Source organism: Microcaecilia unicolor, chromosome 2 (genome assembly GCF_901765095.1).
Source record: "Microcaecilia unicolor chromosome 2, aMicUni1.1, whole genome shotgun sequence".
NCBI lineage: Eukaryota > Metazoa > Chordata > Amphibia > Gymnophiona > Siphonopidae > Microcaecilia > Microcaecilia unicolor.
The window spans coordinates 466,834,621-466,857,847 of NC_044032.1; positions in this window are offsets into that span (position 1 = coordinate 466,834,621).

Sequence of the window (23,227 nt, forward strand, 5' to 3'; positions counted from 1 at the left end):
TGTTTTTGAAAAGTGAGCCAGTTAGCCAGGGATTTCAAATACATTATGGTTTCAGATACACGGGCCGTGTCAGGTCCTTCAATAAAATTTGCTTCCTCTAATCCTCAGCTCCTCCTCATTCTATCTGCAGCCCACTACACTTTTCATTTTGGTCTTGTTTGGTTTGTATTGCTGTTTCCCTCTGATCTGCTTGCCTTTAAATGCTCAGTGTGTCAGTGGACTTTATGTTTTACAGCAGTGCTTCTGGGTCAGCTCCTAACACCATCACAAATCTTTTTGCTGCAGTTTTGCACGTCAACTAGCAACCACGGTACAAAAAGACTCAACTTGGGAGAGTCTACTACTGACTATTGTGTTATTATACTAAATGTTTGTTTGTGAGATCACTTAAAGAAGTGAAGTTTTTTTTTTTCTATGGCTGGAGAAGGGTGGGAGGGGTGGGGTGCACATTACACAGTGAAGGGAGGAGAAAGGAAGGAGACAGGATGGGAGCGTGGCAGCAGAGATTTGATGGCAAGATCTTGTACTGAAAAAAAAAGTCTTTCCCTAATGATTGGAGAAGGATGATTAGTGCCAAAGGCAGATTTTTGTTCTGTCTCATATACACGTTTGTTTTCATTTGGTAGGAGAAGATGGGGAAGTCTATAGGTAAATGCACAGCATGGGCAACTCTCTTGTAACAAATCAAATAAGGAAGCATATTACTAGGTTTATCATTCTCATATAATTCTACTATGTTTAAATCATTTAGACATAATTAATGTTTTTATTATTATCTGATCCTTTCCACCAGACCTGTTAATTAATGCATCACACAGAAGTAAGGTGAAGAAGTATCTTAGCTTCCTGAATAAACTATGTTAACAAGCAGTCAAAATCACTTCTTTTTTAATTAGATTTTATAATTTTCACCTTCTTTGACCCAAACAGTGGTACAGTTTTCTGGATGGTAGGACATCTGAAGCTTCAGTGCTGCTCTTACCAGTAGTTAGCTTGTATTTAGGAAATTTCCTCTCTTTTATTGCTGGGTTGGTTCCCCCCCCCCCCCCCCTTTTTTAATTGGGGAGGATGCTCCAGCTTCCCTGATTTTTTTCTTTCTGTTTTGTACCACCCTTATTGAGGATATATTAAGTCTGTTTATTTTTTTCCTATATTTCTGTTTAGATTTCTTTAATACCTTGTAAGTAGCATGCTCTATAGACCTACCCAAACTTTGGTGGGTCAAAGCTGCAAAAATGTCCACCATTACTGCCAAAGATGAGAGGATCATAGCTGGTTGAGGCTGATTGGGGCTCAAAGTGGCATTACAGTGATTCTCCTCCAGGGGACTCTGGGATCCCCCAGAGGCAATATCTTACCATCAGCATCACAAATGTGGTAAAAGAAACTGACAGCATTACTCTGCCACCAGCTCCCACAGGCTCCACACCACCTGCCCCTGCCTAAAACTGCTCCAGTAGTTAAAAAATCAGGGGCCTCTTTCCAGCTGCTGACGTTCCTCACTCATACTCAGTTTACGCAGTGGAAACGAGGCTGCTGAGGCATTTCCAGGTAGCAGATCTCATTGGTTGGTGGGGATTAGGTACCCTCACCAGCCATTCAATAGGTACTTTGGGTTGTGGAGGGCCCCACCCCCATGGCTACAACACTGCTGGGGAGTCAAGCCCAAGTCTGTTGTATCAACCTGACCTATACAGTGGAGAGTTCCAAACTGCGTCAACTCTGGAAGGAAAGGGAATGGGACTTTATAACCACAGAAAGGAGGTATATCATCCAAGCAGTTTACATAGCACTACTAGGCATATGCAGCGCTGTACACTGAACATATCATCTACAGGTACTTATTTTGTACCTAGAGCAATGGAGGGTTAAGTATAAAGGAATCCTGTGCCGAAGGAATGGATCCTCAGGAGCTTAGTCAAGATCGGGAGGCGGGGCTGGAGGTTGGGAGGCGGGGATAGGGCTGGGCAGACTTATACGGTCTGTGCCAGAGCCGGTGGTGGGAAGCGGGACTGGTGGTTGGGAGGCGGGGATAGTGCTGGACAGACTTGTACGGTCTGTGCCAGAGCCGGGGTTGGGAGGCAGGACAGACTTGTACGGTCTGTGCCAGAGCCGGGGTTGGGAGGCAGGGCTGGGGAGGTGAGGATAGTGCTGGGCAGACTTATATGGTCTGTGCCTGAAGAGCATAGGTACAAATCAAAGTAGGGTATACACAAAAAGCAGCAAATATGAGTTATCTTGTTGGGCAGACTGGATGGACCGTGCAGGTCTTTTTCTGCCATCATCTACTATGTTACTATGTAACTTGCCCAGAGTCACAAGGAGCTGCATTGGGAATCAAACTCAGTTCCCCAGGTATTAACCACTAGGCTACTCCTCCACTCATCTAACATCCTCTATTGGTAGAGGAGACACACTCATTGGTTTGGACTGGTCTAGCAGGATTATAAGAACAACAATTTATTACCCTCAAACTTAACATGGACTTTACAGGAAAAGAAAATTAGCAGAGGCAGGTGGTATCTTATAGACTAGCCAATTTATTAAGGCATGAGCGCTTTCGAGGACCAAAGTCCTCAGATGCATGTAACAAAGTGGACTTTGGTCCTTGAAAGCTCATGCCTTAATAAATTGGTTAGTCTATAAGGTGTCACCTGCCTCTGCCATCTTTGTTATAGTAGAATAACACAGCTAATCCTACTGCAAGAAAGAAATTGCTCCTAGTGCCAAAACCTGAGAATACTTAGCCATGAAGGCCTTCTGTTTATCCTGTGCAGCCCTGGAGAAATCTGATGATATAAGTGCACAATGAACCAAAAACTTTTCATCCTATTTTGAAAATAAAATCACTTTTTGGAGAAAGCAATAAAAGGCAACAAAAAGGTTCCTGTATGTAGCACGTTACAACCTAAAATCCATAATTAAAGTATGTTGAGGGAGGGGGGAATTGCAGCAGATACGTAGCTGTAGAACTGATTGAATAACCCTAAGAGCTTTGCTAGAAGTTTATTAGAAGGTAAGTTATCACAGTATTCCCATGGTTGAATGAGGTGACAAGCACATGGACTTATCCCCTCTGAAATACTGCAGCCGACAATTCTCCTCCTCCACAAGCTTCATCTGCTCTAAGTGTACATAAAGAAGAGAGACTATTATAAAGAACAAACAATTCTTTAAAACAGAATTAAACTTTGTCAAATTATTGCACATCATACACTCATAAGCAACTCACCCAAGAAAAAAAACCCCACAGGGCTGCTAGCTGTGCTGGGTGAAACCCTATTGATGTACAGAAATCAACCATCTTACACTTCCAATACATTTCCTGTTTGCTTGGCTGTTTTAGCTGTCTCGTGTGTGAAATGGAGGGAGAAATTTCAATCAGTCTGCTAGCTGAATACATCATAACTGAATTGTTTACTTCCTCCAGCACATATGGGATACATTAAAACACTTGAAAACAATGTTTTCTGCTTTGCTCTCTTCCATCATGCAGTAATTAAACATGAGAACCTCCAGTCCTCATCATAATATCTGAAGAGGAAATGGGAGGAATGCAGCCTAAAATAGGCATTATTTTAAATGTTACAACTTGCTTTACCCTACAACCGCCACAAGTCAGTGATATTAAAAGCAATTGCCCAGTACAGCTTGAGGATTATTCAGAAAATTATTTTTTTTTAAGAAACTGTGGATATTTCCATGTACAGCTGTATGCTTGACTGGAAGGATTTCCTTAACCCTTCTGTGCAGTGGCGTAGCCAAGGGTGGGCCTGGGTGGGCTCAAGCCCACCCACTTTGGGCTCAGGCCCACACAGTAGCAGCACACCTATGGTGTGTCTGGCAGGAATTCCCTAGCTCCACCAGCTGAAAACTTCCAACAACTATCCCTTCTGCATACCTTGTAAATAGCAGATGGCATGAGATGAGACAAGGAGAGACCAAATCACCCTGTGGGACAGGGAGGGGTTCTTCTCCCCAGGGCCGGTCAAACCCGGTAAGTGGGGTAAGCGCCGCAGGGGGGCGCCTGCCTTCAAGGGCGCCACTGCACCGCTGCGCTGCCATACCGCACCGCCCTTGGTGCTTTAAATCTTTAATTTACCTCCGTTCCAGGAGCCGCATAATTTGAAAGCCCTGCCCTGTCTCTAGCCTTCCCTCCCTTCGTGAGTTCGTTCTGCAGTCCCGCCTTCTGATGTCAATTCCTCGAGGGTGGGACTGCAGAACGAACTCACGAAGGGAGGGAAGGCTAGAGATGGGACAAGGCTTTCAAATGACGCGGCTGCTGGAATGGAGGTAAATTAAAGATTTAAAGCGCCAAGGGCGGCGGGGGATGGGGGTGAAGGAGAATCACTGGACAGGGGCAGGGTGGGAGAAGAGAGAAAGGAGATGCTGGGGAGGGGCAGGGGCACGCGGGTGCCGGAGGGGGGCGCGCGGGCGCCAACTCATAGTCTGAAGGGGGGCGCCAGAGACCCTAGGACCGGCCCTGCTTCTCCCCACCCATCTTGGGTCCAGGCCCACCCAAAGTTAGGTGTCTAGCTATGCTCCTGCTTCTTTGATTTCAGAGGACAGAATGATCTGCAAGCTGTTTCAAGGAAAAATGATAAAAGAGATGCCCCTGGCTTCAGACTAACAGAGGAATTCTTTGTATGGTACAGAACATTAGGCACTACTTCTGCGACGAATGTTTGATGTGGAAAAATATTGTAACGGACGCAAGAAGCCAAAATGGGGCAGAAATGAGTACAGGAAAAAGTAATGTGTGTGTGATCTGGGGGGTCAAGGACATGAGCAGAAGTCAAAGCGTGCTTCAGTTTAGTCACAGCCAGTGCTGTAGCGAGAGCGGCTGACACCCGGGGCGGGTCGCCGCTGCACACCCCCCCCCCCCCCGGGTGCAGCACGGTGCACCCCCCTCCCTTGGCGCACGCACCCCCCCAAGCGCTTACCACTACCATAGAAAACGGGGCAGGCAGGCGGGAGGGCCATTTCGCCCGGAGTGCACGTTGCTGGCAGCTGCGTCGGCTCCGCTGGTTCCCTGCTCTCTCTGCCGTAGAACAGGAAGTAACCTGTTCCGAGGCAGAGAGCAGGGAACCAGCGGAGCCGACACACCCCCAGCGGCGTGTACCCGGGGCGGACCGCCCCACCCCCCTTCCTACACCACTGGTCACAGCCTCTCTGTGTTCTTCCTCTCAAACATAAGTACATAAGTATTGCCATACTGGGACAGACCGAAGGTCCATCAAGCCCAGTATCCTGTTTCCAACAGTGGCCAATCCAGGTCACAAATACCTGGCAAGATCCTAAAACAGTACGTCTTTCTTTCCTGATTCCACTATATCCTTTTTGATAATCTTTACTTTTCAGCAGGGAGTACAGTGGAGCTGCTACTTCAGCTTAATTGTGCATAAGTTTCCATCAGAACCCCATGAATCCTAAGAAGGACTGGAGTGATTTTTGATCTTTAGGAAGTGGTAGTTTCTGTATTAGCTTGACTCTCTGAGCATCCACAGACTTACCATGCTGGCCAATAGTGACCCCTAGAAAGGACACCTGTGACTTACACAGCTGAGCTTTGGAGAGCTTTTAAAATCTCTCTTACATGACCCAAGTGTGCATCTTAATTCTCAGACTGAATTAAAATGTAATCTATATATTGTATGACATTTTCTCTGCAAGACACATGTGTCAGGGCTTCATGCATATATGTGTGGAAAATAGATGGAGTATCTTTGTAACCTTGGGATAGCACAGTCCATGCATACTGTTTATTCAGCCACCAAAATGCTCTTATACTTGCATTCAAGGGCCAGAGGCAGACTCCTAAAACCATTAGATATGTCTAAGACAGAAAAACATTTACAGTTGGGGTTCAATTTAGAGGTCATTTCTGGATATGAGGCTACCACAGGTACCACAGATTTTGAAACTTGATTTAGGGCCCGGGAATCTATAGTGAGTCTGAAGGAGCCCCCTGGTTTAGACTGGCAAGTTGCATGTAAAAAAGAGAGAGGTCTAATCAGAAGGACCCCTCTCTTCCAGTATCTCTACAATCTTTCTTACTGGCTCTATTGACTGATGAGGTACTGGGTATTGTTTCTGTGGTGGAGGATCCTTTCCTTCCAACAGGATTTCAGCTAGAATCCTGCCACAGTCTAATTTATCTTGTGGCTAGACTGGAATATCAGCTACCTCTGAGGGAATTATACTCAGATCATACTGCTGATCTTTTTTGTGCACTGCATAGCCAATTGCTTGGTAATGACTTTGTGCACTAAAGTATTAGAAGCATTGGGAATTCCTGTACATTGCCACAATATAAGATTAGCCATATCCACTACCAGATTTAACTGGTTGAAGACTAGAGAGTTGCACAGGGACAGAAATCCAACCTGTCCCCGCCCCTCCCTGCTGGAATCTAACCTGTCCCCATCCATCCCCATAGGGAATCAAACCCATCCCTGTCCGTCCCCGTGGAGAATCTAACCCGTCCCCGCAAGAATTTAACCTGTCCCCACCCAGTCCCGCAAGAATTTAATGGTACATAAAAAGAAATTCCTGTTGGCTCTCTCAGTCTCTCTCTGGGTTTGAGCCGCAGCACTGCAGGCAAGGAAGGAATGGAAGTTGGAAGTTGGAACACTCTGGTGCACATATGTAAGACTTCTCTGATTCACTGGCACTGTGTGCCAAGAGATCACCACATACATGTGCCAAAAGGTCAGGTGACATCTGATGCTCGTGCCTATGTCAGAACTGAGGTCTGCGCATCAGCCCGGGAGCAGAGAGGATTAATATCAACATATTGCATGAGTGAACATGCCTGTGCAAGTCAACAGGCAAACTTTTACCAGTCTGTGCACTGATATTCCCAGGTCATAACTGGGAAGGGGGAGGGGAATTAGGAGGTACATATGTGCTTTCTAATATACAATTGCACCTGCTTTGGACAATTTATACATTTGTGTGCTACGGGAGCTGGTTCTGGGGGCTTCCTTTATACAAAGGCAGATGGCAGAAACCGGGCAGGTTTTTAGATTTGTATAGGTTTTCAGTTACAAAAGTATTTACAAGGACGGCAATTTCAAACGGTCATTGATTTACCTCAGTATGGGGTCCTTTTACTAAGCTGTGGTAAAAAGAGGCCATTTAAAAAACAAATTTAGGTTATGTGCAGTTACTGCCACCCATTTTGTAGGGCTCATATGCTACTCCTGTGCTAAACCAGTTGGTGTGCAGTAATGTAACTGTGCTAACTGATTAATGCAGGAATTCCCACTCTCCACCCGATACGCCACCTCAAAAAGTTTGAACATATTTTTTAGCATGTGGTTAGTGCAGACAATTGGCACTTGCCACAGGGCACCAGAGCGTATCCCATGGTATGCTGTTTTAAGCTTCATTAGGCACGTGTTAGCTAGGGTTACCATATTTTGTACCCCCAAAAGGACGCATGCCCCGCCCCCACCACACACCCTGTCACCCCCTTTCACTCCCTTGTTCCGCCCCCTGTCACATTTTCCCCTCCCCCCTGTCACACACTCCATCACCCCCCCTCCCCGTCACCCCTCCCCTTACCTTACTACTGCCTTGGTGGTTTAGTGACCTCTTCGGGGCAGGAAAGAGCCCCCTCTTTCCTGCCCGGAGCGCTGCCCTGCATGCATCCTTCCTGTTGCTGATCTCGGTGCCGATTCAAAATGGCTGCCGAGAGTTGGTCTCGCGAGTTAATTTCAACTCTCGCCAGCCATTTTGAATCAGCGCCGAGATCAGCAACAGGAAGGATGCATGCAGGGCAGCGCTCCGGGCAGGAAAGAGGGGGCTCTTTCCTGCCCCGAAGGCAGAAGAGGTCACTAGACCACCAGGGCAGTAGTAAGGGGAGGGGAGGCTAGCAATCTGCCCATTTGTCCGCCCACCAACCTGCCCGTTTTTCCAGAAATCCGGACAAACGGGCAGATTGGCAAAACCCGCCTAGTTGCCCGGACATGTCCTCAAAAAGAGGACATGTCCGGGTAATTCCGGACATATGGTAACCCTAGTGTTAGCGTCTAACGCAGCTGAGTAAAAGGGTCTCTAAATGAGCTACTTGAAACTGGCCTTCCTCACTTCAATTAAACAGACACCAATGGTTCGTTGAGTCTGAGTAACTGTCAGGACCTGCTGCATTACTTTGCAGCTACTATTTCCTGTACCACAGAAGCTACCATCTAGGCAACTGCCTAGTCTGTCTAATGCTTTAGCCCGCCTTGACAACTAGGTGATCTTTCTGGCTTTAAAACACGAGGAGGCTTGAAAAGAAACTGTTTCTAGATATTCACTTAAGGCTCCTTTTACAAAGCCGTGCTAGTGACTCCCCGCGCAGCAAATGCAACAAAGTCCATTCAATTCCTATGGGCTTCGTCACATTTGCCACACAGGAATCACTCTACCATGGCTTTATAAAAGGCACCTTTAGGGAGTTTTGATGATGATGAACTGGTATTTTTCCATCAAGCATCAGAGAATGACCAATTCTTTCCCTCCCTCAATACACAGCTTTAAATCAAATATTCCTTTAAAAGTAATCTCCCTGAAAACCAACTTAAACAATCAAGTCAAGGCTGACCATTTAATAAGAAGATTATAGGGAACAAGCAGAAAAATGAAAGCTAGACAGTTTGATCACAGCAACTGAAAACAGCAAAGAGAAACAAAAAGCAAGTAGTGGATGGGAAACAAATCTCAAAGCGATCAAGTCTGAAGTAAAATATTAGTGCAGAAACTTCCCCCACCCTTCCAGACACCAACAACAAAGAATAAAGTACAATTCAGAGGATTCAGCTTTGATCTTCCAAATTCTTTGCTGGCCTGAGGAGTCCCATAAGCAAAGAGAAGGTGACATCTGACAGTTGGCTTTCTCTCCCCCACCCTTCCCCAGCCACCCCACAGGAAAGCATTATCTGCTCAGCAGCTGACTCATTGGAAGGCAGGGAGCATTCTGCAGTCCTAAACCATATGCCTGCTCAGAAGCAGCACTGAAGGAGAGATTGACACAATAACCCTAGGATTCCTCTGCTGAGTCACAGAAGGAGACTTCTCTTCTTAGATAAAGTCTGAAAGCATGCACCAGGATGTGGAGAAATAAGGAGTCATCCATGGTACCCAGGGACACACCCATCCTGCCAGATAAAAATACTTTCAATAGCTTTGGCGATATGTGATGTCCCCTAGCTGAATGCTTCAAAATACACAGCTTCTCCATTTCATGGTACCATTCTTTCCTCTTTAATTTTTTTACTCCTAGGGTGGTGTTGCTTTTTCTTACTCTTGTTTTGAATAATGAAAAAAAAAAAAGATATGCACCTTTTATTTGGGCAGCGCTTCATTTGAAACACAATTAGGAGTTTCCCCTCTCCCCAAATGAAATGTGTGTACTTTAAAAATATCCATATTTTCCAAATACTCATGCTATTTCTGCATGGAGCTGAAATGCAGTTTTGGCAGAGGGGAAAGAGAACTATCCCCTGCCTAGATGATACTCTAGCTGCATTTGTATATTTGATTAAGATGGTTTATTGTATCTTTTGATTTTAGACTGTTTTACTTGATAGTTTTTCTTTTTATTTCATTTTCCTCTTAGTTTATTAGAATGTTATGTTGTTTATGGTTTGAACATTGTTTTGTTTTGTGTTATTTTGGTATTTTGGCTGTGTCTGTTTGTTGTGAGCTGCATTGAACCTCAGAAATAGCAGGTTATAATAAGTTTTTAAAATAAACAAACACATATCCTTAGAAATTAACCATGAAATCAGAGCAATGAAGATTCTTAGCTATATTCACAACTCACTACTTTATCTTAAATTGCACCTGCCAGTGTTGCTACTTTTCTGCCATAGCTAATTTGTCTGCTTCCATGTTATATATGATTTCAGCAGCACCATTATCTTAGCCCCACAGTATAAGTGAGTTTAATACACGACAGCTCCCAAGCTGAAACCTCTGACCTTTAGAAGGAGCAAAAAATGACTGTGGTAGTTATAACAAAGGAATCAACTGTATTTAACAAAAGTTAATTACTCCCAAATCAGGCAGAACAAAAACTGCGGCCTGCCCTGAGAGGAATAAATATATACAGAGCTGCCAAGTTACCCATTCCAGGAGGGAGACATTTTGGCTGGTCCTGGATTTCTGTCAACTTCATCCTGGTGCATTATGGAACCTGCAGCACTGATTTCAATGGCTAGAATCATGGACTGCAATTACTACACTGCTTTGGGATGTAAGTTTAAAATCAGGACTGGTCAAAAAGTCTCCCTCCTGGAATGGGTAACTTGGCAGCTCTGTATATATTGAATACATGTTGTTGTTTTTTTTTTTGTTACATTTGTACCCCGCGCTTTCCCACTCATGGCAGGCTCAATGCGGCTTACATATACAGGTACTTATTTGTATCTGGGGCAATGGAGGGTTAAGTGACTTGCCCAGAGTCATAAGTTTTTGTTTTGTAAAGAACTTGGTTTTCATGAGCTAATGAGAAGGCTAAAAATTGTCTGCTTGCTATTAGAACATTAAATTTTCTTCCTCTTTTATGTACAATATCTAACTGAACTGCCATCACCTTGTCATCTCAGCTGCCTAGTGGCAGGAAGCTGTGGTATATACATCCTGAGTATAAACAGCCAGAAGCACTCTACCCAAAAGCCACAGACAAGCACGCTTCAACAGTTTTCTACTACTTCTTTTATTGTCGTTCCACCTCATTAGTCTGCATATTACAGCAGCAAATACGACATATGCAGCTCAGTCAATTTCTCACTCTTATTTAATGGTGTGGTAGCTATGTTAGTCCACTTTTAAAGGTAATACAGGTGGATTGGGTGAGAAACATGAAATATTGTAATACCCACCAGACAGGAATCAACAAAGATCTGGTTTTTCTATCCTATTATAAACCATAATATTCTACTGCTTTGTCACCCTCTTATCACCCATCCATCTCTCCCTGTCTCTCACCCACCCAGCTCTCCCAGTTTCGCACCTACCCCACCCCATCCTCTTCCTGTGAATCTGCCATTGGAATTCTTTTATGTTTCACTTATATAATCTGATAAATAATATAATCTGATATTATATAAGAACATAAGAATGGCCATACTGGGTCAAATCAATGGTCCATCTAGCCCAGCATCCTACCTCCAACAGTGGCCAATCCAGGTCAGAAGCAGTGGCATTCCTAGGCTGGCTGACACCCGGGGCGGATCGCCGATGCGCCCCCCCCCCCCTCCTGGTGCAGCATGACCCCCCCAGGTGCATTTTTACCTGCTGGGGGGGGGGGGGTGCCGCGCGCCTGTTGGCTCCGAGTCCGCGCGTTCCCTGCTGCTCCCTCTGCCCTGGAACAGGAAGTAACCTGTTCCGCACAGAGGGAGCAGCAGGGAGGGAATGAGCGGACTCGGCCAACAGCCGCGCGGCACCCCCCCCCCCCAGTGGCATGCACCCGGGGCGGACCCCCCCCTTCGTACGCCACTGGTCAGAAGTACCCGACAAAAACCCAAATTGTAGCAACTTGGGCTGTACTGAACATTCCCCCCCCCCCCCCCAGTGCCTCAAATGCACCACATTTGCTCATTTCTCATCTGAAGAAGGTATTGCCTTCGAGAGCTAATCAAAAAATGTATTGTTAGTCCAATGAAAAAGGTATCTTATTTTTTTTCTCTGTTTTGTTTTATTTCTATTTATCACTGTTATTTGAAATTTTCTAAATGGAGATGGTACGCCTTTATCACCTTGAACTAACAAGGCTTAACTCAGGGGGTCATTTACTAAGGTGCAGTAGCATGTTTAGTTCATGCTAGAAATGAGTTGGTGCTAAATGCTGAGACACTCATTATATTCCTGTGGGCATCTCAGAATTTTGCGCCAAAATAAGATATCTGCTGGCCCCTTTACCTGAGGAAAGTTTCAGGATCATCACGGACAGGAGTACTGCCCAATCACTTCTTTCCTGCCAAAACACAAATCCAAAATAGTGATGGCTGACCCCAGATTTTACTTTCTCCCTCATATGACTCCTTTTACTTGACACCCCCCCCCCCCCCCCCAACAATCTCTACATTTATTAATTCACATTCTCTCCATTCCATTCATCCATGTGCTCTTCTACCTGTTTCCATGCACTGTGAAACTGCCAGTACTTGTTAGTCAGGTACTACAAGTGATATAGTCAGAAGCTAAAAGATGCAGAAACATATTAGACGAAATAGCACCCTTACGAACAAGAACATCACAAAGGCATAACTCCATACCATGGTTCAACGATGAACTGAAAAAACTAAAAACACAATCCAGGCATCTCGAACGAGCATGGAAAAAAATAAAAGATGAACACACGCTCAACGCTTGGAAACAAATACAAAGAAATTACAAATACGCAATAAGACAGACCAAAAGGTCATACTATAAAACTAAAATAGGACCAGATTACAAAGACATGAAGAAACTATATCAACTTGTAAACAAACTACTAGATACCACCTTGCTCACCACAACCAACAAAGACATCCCATCTGCAGACAAACTTGCTAAATATTTCAAGGAAAAAATTGTAAATCTACGCAACACATTTCCTCATGACAATACTGATATCGAAAACTTCATCAACGGTCTGGACCCAACCTCTGGAGAATACCCAGCGGACCGAACCTGGTCAAACTTCGCTCTCCTCACCACCGAAACAGTGACCCATGCGATTTATAGGTTCTCCGACACTCACAGCAAATTGGATATGTGCCCCAGCTACCTAATAAAATCCGCCCCCGACCGCTTCATAGCAGACCTCACATCCCACCTAAACTACTTGCTCCAGCAAGGTCTCTTCTCTAAGGAAAATAGCAACATCCTACTCACCCCAATTCCAGAAGATACCAAGAAAAAGACACGTGAACTCACCAATTACCGCCCAGTAGCATCTATCCCATTAGCAGTCAACTGATGGAAAGCATGGTAACCAAACAACTTGCTGATTACATAAACAAATTCTTCATATTACATAAATCACAATCAGGATTTCGCCCTCTCCACAGCACCGAAACAGTATTAACTACTCTCCTGGCCAAATTCAAGCAGGAAATAGCAACAGGTAAACGCATGCTTCTCCTTCAATTCGACATGTCTAGCGCATTCAACATGGTAAACCATACTATACTACTAAGTCTCCTAGATTACTTTGGTATTGGTGGAAACACACTTAGTTGGATCAAGGGTTTCCTAACCACTTGGACATACCAAGTGAAATCAAATTCAAACATATCATCACCGTGGAAAGCAGACTGTGGAGTACCTCAAGGATCACCACTATCACCGATCCTTTTCAACCTAATGATAACCCCACTAGCCAAGTCCTTATCCAACCAAGGCTTCAACCCATTCATGTATGCAGACGACGTCACAATATACATACCTTACAAACATGATCTGACAGAAATCACCAACGAAATCAAGCTCAGCCTGAACATCATGGACTCATGGGCAAATGCATTTCAACTAAAACTCAATACAGAAAAAACACACTGTCTCATCCTCTCATCCCAACACAATACGAACAAACCCATAAACATAAACACCCCAGACTACATCCTTCCTATCTCAGACAGCCTGAAAATCCTCGGTGTTACTATCGACCATAACCTAACACTTGAGAGCCAAGACAACTCCACAACCAAGAAAATGTTCCACTCAATGTGGAAACTGAAACGCGTGAAACCATTCTTCCCGAGGGAAACATTTCGCAATCTGATACAATCAATGGTACTAAGCCATGCAGACTACTGCAATGGAATTTATGCGGGATGCAAAGAACAACTCATAAAGAAACTTCAGACCGCTCAAAACACAGCAGCCAGGCTTATATTTGGAAAAACTCGATTCAAAAGCGCCAAACCCTTCCAAGAAAAACTACACTGGCTCCCAATCAAAGAACGCATTATCTTCAAAATCTGCACCCTGGTCCATAATATCATCTACGGTGAAGCCCCGGGATACATGACAGACCTCATAGACCTACCAATAAGAAACACAATCGGAACAACACGAACATACTTAAATCTCCACTACCCAAGCTGCAAAGGACTCAAATACAAATCAATGTATGCATCCAGCTTCTCCTACATAAGCACACAACTGTGGAACGTACTACCAAAAGCCGTGAAAACAACGTACGACCACCTAAACTTCCGGAAATCACTAAAAACCAACCTGTTCAAAAAGACATACCCTACCAACCCTACTTAAGTGCCTAAACCCTACAACCCCAATGAAACCAAAGCTTGTAATAGACATTGCATAACGTTCTCTCTATATGATTCTCCAATGTGTCTATAACACATGAACCTTATTCGACCATAACATCACTTTGTATTTGTTTCACTACCGGAGATGGCGAACGCCTTACGGTACTATGTAAGCCACATTGAACCTGCAAATAGGTGGAAAAATGTGGGATACAAATGTAACAAATAAATAAAATAAATAAATACATTTATATATCACTACTAGATGTACGCAGTGCTGTACACATTACATGCAGGTACTTTCTCTGTCCCTAGAGGGCTCACAGAGGGTTGCATGAATGTCAGTACTACCCCTAACAGGTCACATTTTGTAATGTCAGAACTAGAAATGCACAGAGCTCCACAGATCTATGATAAAGAAATAAGAATTTAACTAAAAATGATGGAAACAAACTGCTAGAGTGGCTATTCTGAAAATATTTGCAAAATACAGTATTTAAAATCGCCAAAACTCTGGTTAATTACATTTTCTGTGATGTTTTCCCATGGTCTCAGGGCTGTATAAAGGGCCTCAGGTTGTCCACCTCTGCTCTCGGGCTTAGCTCTACTGAACTGTAACTCATCTGTAGCACAGATTTGAAAAGAGAAGTACATAAACCCCAAACCAAATTCATCCATACCCAAGTGTACATCAGTAATCCATCAGGAGTATACAAATCAAAGCCTGGGGCTACAGGAAATAACCTATTACAGATTGTGTTATTCAATTTTACAGCACAAGCAAATGTTGCTGTACACAAAGCATAAAGACATAGGGGTCCTTTTACTAAGGTGCGCTAACAGATTTAGCACACGCTAAATGATAAGATGCCCAAAGGACTATAATGGGCATCTTATCATTTAATGTGTGCTAATCATGAGCATGCGCTGCATCCATTAGTGCACCTTAGTAAAAGGATCCCATAGGCTTTGCACCAGGATTAGCAAAATATATTAAGCAACCACACTATCTTAATAGTAAACCCAGAACCAGAGGATAGAAGAGACCTGCCAAGATGAAAACAAATACTAGATGCATGTTGACACAGGTTTGTTTTTAAAGCTCTGCAAGAATCTCCACAACAGCAGCACTGGAAAATCCTGCACCATAGTTCACTTGGGCCTGTGCAATTTGGGGCCTGCTACCAGCACCAACCTGTCAAAAGACAAGGTAATTTAAGGAAGGGAAATAGGCAAGGAAGATGGAGATAGAGGGCAGACAGAACAGCAGCAATAAGTTTAAAGAGAGTGAAATAAGAAAAAGAAAAAAGCAAAATAAGCAAAAATATTAAGATAAAAAAATAAACAAGTGGGAGCAAGAAATCAGGTGTAGGAGTGATCACTGTGAATGTGTGAGCTTATGGAGAATTGTAGAGTTTTTGGGTTGGGATAAAGTCAGTGCCTTAATTTCTTGGAAAGTATTTGTAGTTCTTTCCTAAAAGTATTCTCTGTATTTACTATTCTTGGAAGTCCCCAAATGTGGTCTGCATTTTTCATTTTCTTTAGGCTTTGTTATAATTGCCATCTATATTTATTGTATTTATTTGTAAATTATTTATTTATTTTGGAAAATGTCTATTCAACATTATTTTCTTGATGTTTAATATGAAAGTTAAGAAACATTTAAAATAATAATAATAATAATAACAATAAAAAAATAAGTGGGGAAATCCTGTGAGCATGACTCATTGAATTCCTTCGAAACCCTCCCTTGCATGTGAGTGTATGTGGGTGTGTCTTTGACTTAGAGAAAGAAGGGGCAGCTCTTCATGGCTGTCCTCCCACTTTTCACCTCTCCTGAAATAGTATAAAGAAAACTGTAAGGCCTAATTCTGGCTGCAGTAGCAGTTTGTCAGTGAGTTTGGTGACTATGTAAGTAAATGTTTTGAAAGACCTACTGGTTAGAGCACTGACCAAGGAAGCTGGGTAAATATTTAAACAAAAACATAAATAGAAAGAAACAAGAAAAGAATTGGGGAAAATTTTACTAATGCCCAAGTTTCTCACTCTCTAGGAAGAAAGGGAACTCTCTTACTGGAATCCAGTAAAAGAACACAGCCCCTAACATGCCTAATGCCATGCAGAGAACACTGTGTATCAAATTGAAAAGGTAAAACGTTTCTTATTGAATGTGTTCATTGGCATGTTTCCTTACAACTAGAATCCTATTTTAGGGCTTCTTTTACAAAGCCGCACTAGCAATTCCCAGCGCGGCAAATGAGAGGAAGCCCATTCGGGGGCCCTTTTATAAAACGGCGGTAGGGCTACTGTGCATGTAGCTTGCGCCAAACAGACACTACCGCCTGATAAGCGGGGGGGGGGGGGGGGTGGGGGGGGGGGGGGGGGGGGGGGGGGGGTGGGTCCACGTTCCCGGTGGTAATCGGTAGTGTGGCCACATTGGCGCACACTGTACGAGTACCCTGTGTGTAGCGTGCGAGGCCTTTCTGCAAGGCCAATGGGTGGCGGTAAGGGCTCAGGCAGGAAATAGCCACATCCTACCTTTAATTCTAGCACACAACCATTTACTGCCCCCATTAAAAAAGCCTTTTTTTTCCCACTTGCAGTAAAAAATGGCCCAGTGTGTGCCAAAAACATGCACCCACACAGCTGCAGGCCACTTTTTATCGCAGCTTAGTAAAGGACCCCTCAATTCCTATGGGCTTCCTCTCATTTGCTGCATGGGAATCACTAGCGCGGTTTAGTAAAAGAGACCCTTAGTTACGCTTTTCAGAAGTACAGATGTTTTATAGTCCTGGGTACACATACACACAATGAATCTGCCGTGTTCTGACATCCTGGTATATATAATTGTGGGGAGGTTTAATTACAGCTACAGCTTTCTCAAAACATAGCATTTACCAAGGCACACTGTTTGGAGTTTTCTTGTGGCAGGAATCCAAGGAAAGGAGGAGGAATATCCTGTCAACGCCTGAGTTTAACACTTTTCTGTCCAAAAACAGTAAATCCTGTTTTCATTCAAGAAATGAAAGCTTGGAATTGAGCCCTGTAGGCACAACCAGCAAAGACTAGTACAATAATAGAACTTCATCCTGGATTGGCCACTGTTGGAAACAGGATGCTGGGGTTAATGGACTTTCGGTCTGTCCCAGTACGGCAATACTTATGTTCTTGTGAAGATAGCTCTACCTGAAAAAGAAAAAGAAAAAAAAAAAAGTCCAGTGGATGGGAAATTAAAAAGCTTAATTCACTAGAAGGTATTCTGCTCAACCAAGAGCTGGCAGACCTAAACCTCAATCTGAATGAGATCATACTGACAAAGAACACATCATAGTGGATACAGATATGAAAGGTATTTCCTATATACACAAACTGTGAGAAAAAAAATTATTAAGTCTTGATGGGACTGCCCTTTCAGACCAGCCCTGAGCAATTCAGAATAAAAAGTAATGTGGCAAACGCATGCAGAGCATGGTTTATGGAATTCTTTCCAACCCCTCTGCATGTAAATGAAAGTATGTGGGGGTGAGGGTGTCTGTGAACGTATGTTTATGTGTTGGCATGTGCATGTGTACTTTAAAAATATATACAGACTAGGGGACACTCAATGAAATTACATGGAAATACTTTTAAAACAAATAGGAGGAAATATTTTTTCACTCGAAGAATAGTTAACTACTACTACTTATCATTTCAATAGCGATACTAGACGTATGCAGCGCTCTAATAGTTAAACTCTGGAACTCATTGCCAGAGGATGTGGTAGCGGTGGTTAGCATATCTGGCTTTAAAAAAGGTTTGGACAAGTTCCTGGAGGACATTGGGATGGACATGGGGGAAGCCACTGCTTGCCCTGGTATTAGTAGCATGGAATGTAGCTGCTATTTGGGTTTCTGCTAGATACTTGTGACCTGGATTGGTCACTGTTGGAAGCAGAATACTAGGCTAGATGGACCATTGGTCTGACCCTGTATGGCTATTCTTATGTTTTATGTATGTTCTTCCATGTGTGTGTGTGCGCATTAGAATTTACATGCACTACTTTACGGAATATGCCTAGCAAGTTGTGCGCATAAGTTCTAATTAAAGCTAATTAGTATCAATAATTGCTTATTAAGTGGCAATTATCGGCACTGATTGACTTGTTAAGTAATTAAATTGCGTGTGGAAATCCAGAATACGATTGGATTTGTGTACGCAATTTCGGTCATGCTATATAGAATGTGGGGGAAAATGCATCCTATAACTTGTTAAAATTCAACACAAAACAATAGGCACTACTTTGTTAAATATGCAAGAAAAACATTTATTAAATGTGAGAAAACAATAATTTGAAACTACAAAAAATAATAAAAACCATCTACAGACCAAGAATTCAGTTCTGTTCTATGTTCTTCGATTATTTGTCCTGTACTGAAAAGAATGTTCTGATGATGTGCTGGGGCAGGAATTCCAAGCAGGGAACAGGCAACATGGGTCAGTTTCAACCTCACGTGGGACCTCTATTGCCCATAGGTCGTAAGAGATTAGAAGAATTCCTTGCCCAAGTTCTATATGTCTGCATTTATTTAATTGATCACTGAAGCTGTTTCCTGACTCTTGAATAAGTCTCCAAAAAAAAAAAAAAAAAAAACCTGCCTCTGATTCTTCTCATTTGGATATTGGTGGTCAACAATTGGCTGCACCTCGACTACAGCTTGATCTGCTGTCGGTGTTCGCACTCTGTTTATGGCACTGTTCCGCTCTTTAACTATCATCAGATCTAACACACCCTTCAGCCTTGGATCCAGCAACATTGTTTTACAGTTACAGAGACACAACTCGGCAGCAATGATCCAGGTGATCTGAAAGATAATTTAAAGATGCTATCACATGGCTGTGGGAGATTGCAATTTGTCAGATGCTGGGACCCAGATGTAGTGAAGGCTTAGTATCTGTCCACAGTTCTTTTGTAGCCCTGTCAATGGGTTCCCACACCATAAGAACTTCTGCACAATTTTAGTCAGGGACTGTTTGTTTGCACCTGGTCAGTGGCAATTGTAACCGCAGCTCCTCCATATTCCTCTGCCACAAAATTTAATGTCAGTAGAATGCTGTTCTTCCACCGAGTTGGAACGCAACTGCTTGAGTGTTTTCGTCAGTGAACATTTGACTTTTTTGTTCAATTGTGTGTCAATTCGGAAGCCTGGCGGTAGTTCCCCACCCCCAGTGCACACCATTTCCAGCGCTATAAAAATATCTTATATTTTTGTAGTGCCGCACACTGCCCCATTACTTCCGGGTTAGTGCAGGAGCCTTTATCGTTACCTATATAAGTGGTGGAAAGGCTCACCCAGAAATGGCCACGTACCGATCCCTGTGATTAGTGCAAGGCCATTTCCTTAAAAAAAGAGGGGTCTCAGCACATATCGAAAACATGTGCTGACATTACCGCAGGCCCCCTTTTACTGCAGCTGGGTAAAGGGGCCCTTAGTGAGTGCAACCATCTCCTTGCACGATGTTATAAGCTCGCTTACCTCACTGGGGAGGTCATTCAGATCAACTTCAATTTTTGATGACAGGAGTTCATTACAGAGTATGAGACTGAGATTATGACCTGCATAACCTATCCAGACCTCATATCAAAATACCGCTTTATTATATTAGCTGCATTATCAGACTATGAGACTAGCTTGGTGGAGATTATACTGTTAATTACTTAGTACCAGTGCTGCTTCAAAATCAAATTCTATTTGCCTTTATAACATAAAATGTTAATTAATTATTTTTTAATGATTTTTTTTGTGCTGAGTATATATTGTGATGCCAATTCACCCGTCGTGACAGCTTAGGTTTAGAACACCACAATATCAAGACATCATTGCACCGACTCTGCCTGTCCCAACCGCTTGCTCTGCTAAATCTTGTAACAGTTCATGTGAGTCTCTAATCAGATACCATATGGCAATTATGATTCACTTATCTTGTCAGTTTTGATGTCGAATTTCACTGCAGAGTTCAGTGTGCTCCCTTGTGGTGTTCACCGTTTACTGCTGTGTGTCCGTGCTCCCCAACTCTGTTATTCTGTCCTTCATATTATTTGTTGTTCTCAACGTGAGTTCACGTTTCGCCCGAATGGCATCTTCAGGAGAATTTGTGCTGAACAACTATTTGGTCATCTTAGGGCAGGAGTCCATTACCCAGTCCCATTACCCATTTTGGTTGCCTTTCTTTGAATCTTTTCTAATTCCACTATATCTTTTTTGAGATACGGTGACCATAATTGTAAGCAGTACTCAAGATGAGATTGCACCATGAATTTCATCTTATTTACCAACCATTTCCTAATAATTCCTAACATCCTGTTTGCTTTTCCGGCCACCACTGTACACTGGGCAGAAGATTTCAGCGTATTGTCTACCATAGCTAGGAGATAAGCAAGTCCCATTATGGAAGCCAAGCCCCACCCAGCGCATCTCAGGATTCTCCGAGCAGGGCTGGGTGCCGCCATTTTGAGGTGGTGGGTCAGGTCAGGTCTGGTGGGAGGGGTAAGGCGGTATGAGGGGGGGGGGGCCTTGGTCCAGGTTTGACAGGCCCAACAGAAAATGCTGGACCTGTCAAACCTCTTTTGCAAGATTGAGAGGCCTGGGAGAAAATCCCGGACCTATCAAACCTCTTCTGCGTGATTTACTGTTTAAATTATTACATCTAATTTATAGTTAAATTATTACATTTAATGTATTGGGATCTGTGCAATTACCAATGCCTTGCACTTTAATCTAGTTAATTCAAAACATATCTGAATTCATTTTATCACCTATCCATTTGAAAAAAAAAAAGAACATCTACTTTGGTAACATTATACTGTTCTAAACAGTTAAGGCTACATTAATTTAATATTTCCCCTGTCTTGTCTGGGATTGCTCAGGTGAAGCTAGTATTTTTGCCCAGTTTCATCTGAGTACCATGACTGATTCAAGGTACTCGAGTCATGACTACAATAACACTATCCTTCTCTTCACCAGGAAAGAATATAAAACCCTTGATCTTGACCACTTTAAGGCTTGAATCAGGCATCTCAGCCTGAGAGATCCCATCACCAACTATTAGATATATCAGGAAGCACTTGTGGTGGTGGGTGGCCTTATGGACACCCAGGAATACAGAATCTCCCTACTGATTACTGTAGCTCATGGCTACTGTTCCCCCTAAGCAGAGTAGGAGTCCTCCAACTGCATTTATTTATTTATTTGTTGCACTTGTATCCCACATTTTCCCACCTATTTGCAGGCTCAATGTAGCTTACAATGTTCCGTTGTAGCATTCGCCATTCCAGAGTAGAAGATAAATTGGTGTTACATAGAGAGAGTGGTTGACATCATAGAACTTAAGCAATTAGATATAGAAAACATTCAGAATATAGGGTACAGTGGTGGTGTGTTAAGCTACAATTATTGATCATTGTGGTATGCCTTTTTGAAGAGATAAGTCTTCAGAGATTTATGGAAGTTAATTAGTTCGTAAATTGCTTTTAAGTTAAGTGGCAATGCATTCCACAACTGCGTGCTCATGTAGGAAAAGCTGGACGCATGAGTTAGTTTGTATTTTAGTCCTTTACAGCTGGGGAAGTGTAGGTTAAGGAATTTGCGAGCTGATCTTTTAGCGTTCCTGGGTGCTGCCAGCACCATTCCTGGGTACTACTGCTGCCAGTGGTGGGTGGTGGGGGTGCTTCAAAACTGTGTTTTCAATTACTAGGGACAAGCAGGTTCCCTAGAGTCCTGCAGAGCTTGCCTATCCCTCATTACTGAAAATGTGATAGGGAAACAGCACCCCCCACTGGCAAGGAACAGTGCTCATGGCCCATCTGAGAGCTACCCAGAGATCAAGACTTAGAAAATAAGGATCACAAGCTTTTCTCTCTCTCTTAAACCACCTCCCCAATGAGGCATTATCCCCTTTCCAAGGAGGAAAGTCTCCCTCTGCCTGCTGACTGGCACTTTCCTCTTCCTCTTGCCCCAGTCGGTGGAATGCTCTAGCACCCCAAACATTGTGAAGGTCAATCTATGGTTCTTGCCATACAGGGTCACAGATTAGGATCTAAAAGGCTCAAGTAGGACTAACCCAGAAATTTTAGTTTTTATTTATTCTTTCTTTCATTCTTAATCATTCTCAGGCTGTAGCAATTTTTCGTCCATCACAAGCCTAAACTGGCCTTAAAGGCACTCTGGAAAGCTTCATTTGTATAGAGAAGCAGAGAACCAGTTCTGCAGGCTGTTCCCACCATTGGTCCCCCGAACTGGGAGGAGAAACGAGCTCTGACATGCATGTAAGTTTGTCAAATGAAATATTCTTGGTAGAGAACTGAAGCTGTGCAGGTTCTGCCATGCCCAAGGGTACATACAGTGATGTGAAATGTGCAATAAATCAATAAAATAAATAAATATATACCTACTCATCCCTCCCTCCTGAACCTGAGTAAATACATAACACAGTTTTTAAATTATAATTTAATTCATATATGGAAAAAAAGCTATCCAACACCTACATCACTCCTATGACAAAGTAACTACCTCTGAAATGTGATAGGGAAACAGGTCCATCAAGCCCAGCATCCTGTTTCCAACAGTGGCCAATCCAGGTCACAAATACCTGGCAAGATCCCTAAAAAAAGTACAAAACATTTTATGCTGCTTATCCCAGAAATAGTGGATTTACCACAAGTCCAATTTAATAATGGTCTATGGACTTTTCCTTTAGGAAGCCGTCCAAACATTTTTAAAACTCTGCTAAGCTAACTGACTTTACCACATTTTCCGGCAACAAATTCCAGAGTTGAATTACACGTTGTGTGAAGAAAGGTTTTCTCTGATTCGTTTTAAGTTTACTACTTTGTAGCTTCATCGCATGCCCCCTAGTCCTAGTATTTTTGGAAAGTGTAAACAGACGCTTCACGTCGACCCGTTCCACTCCACTCATTATTTTATAGACCTCTATCATAT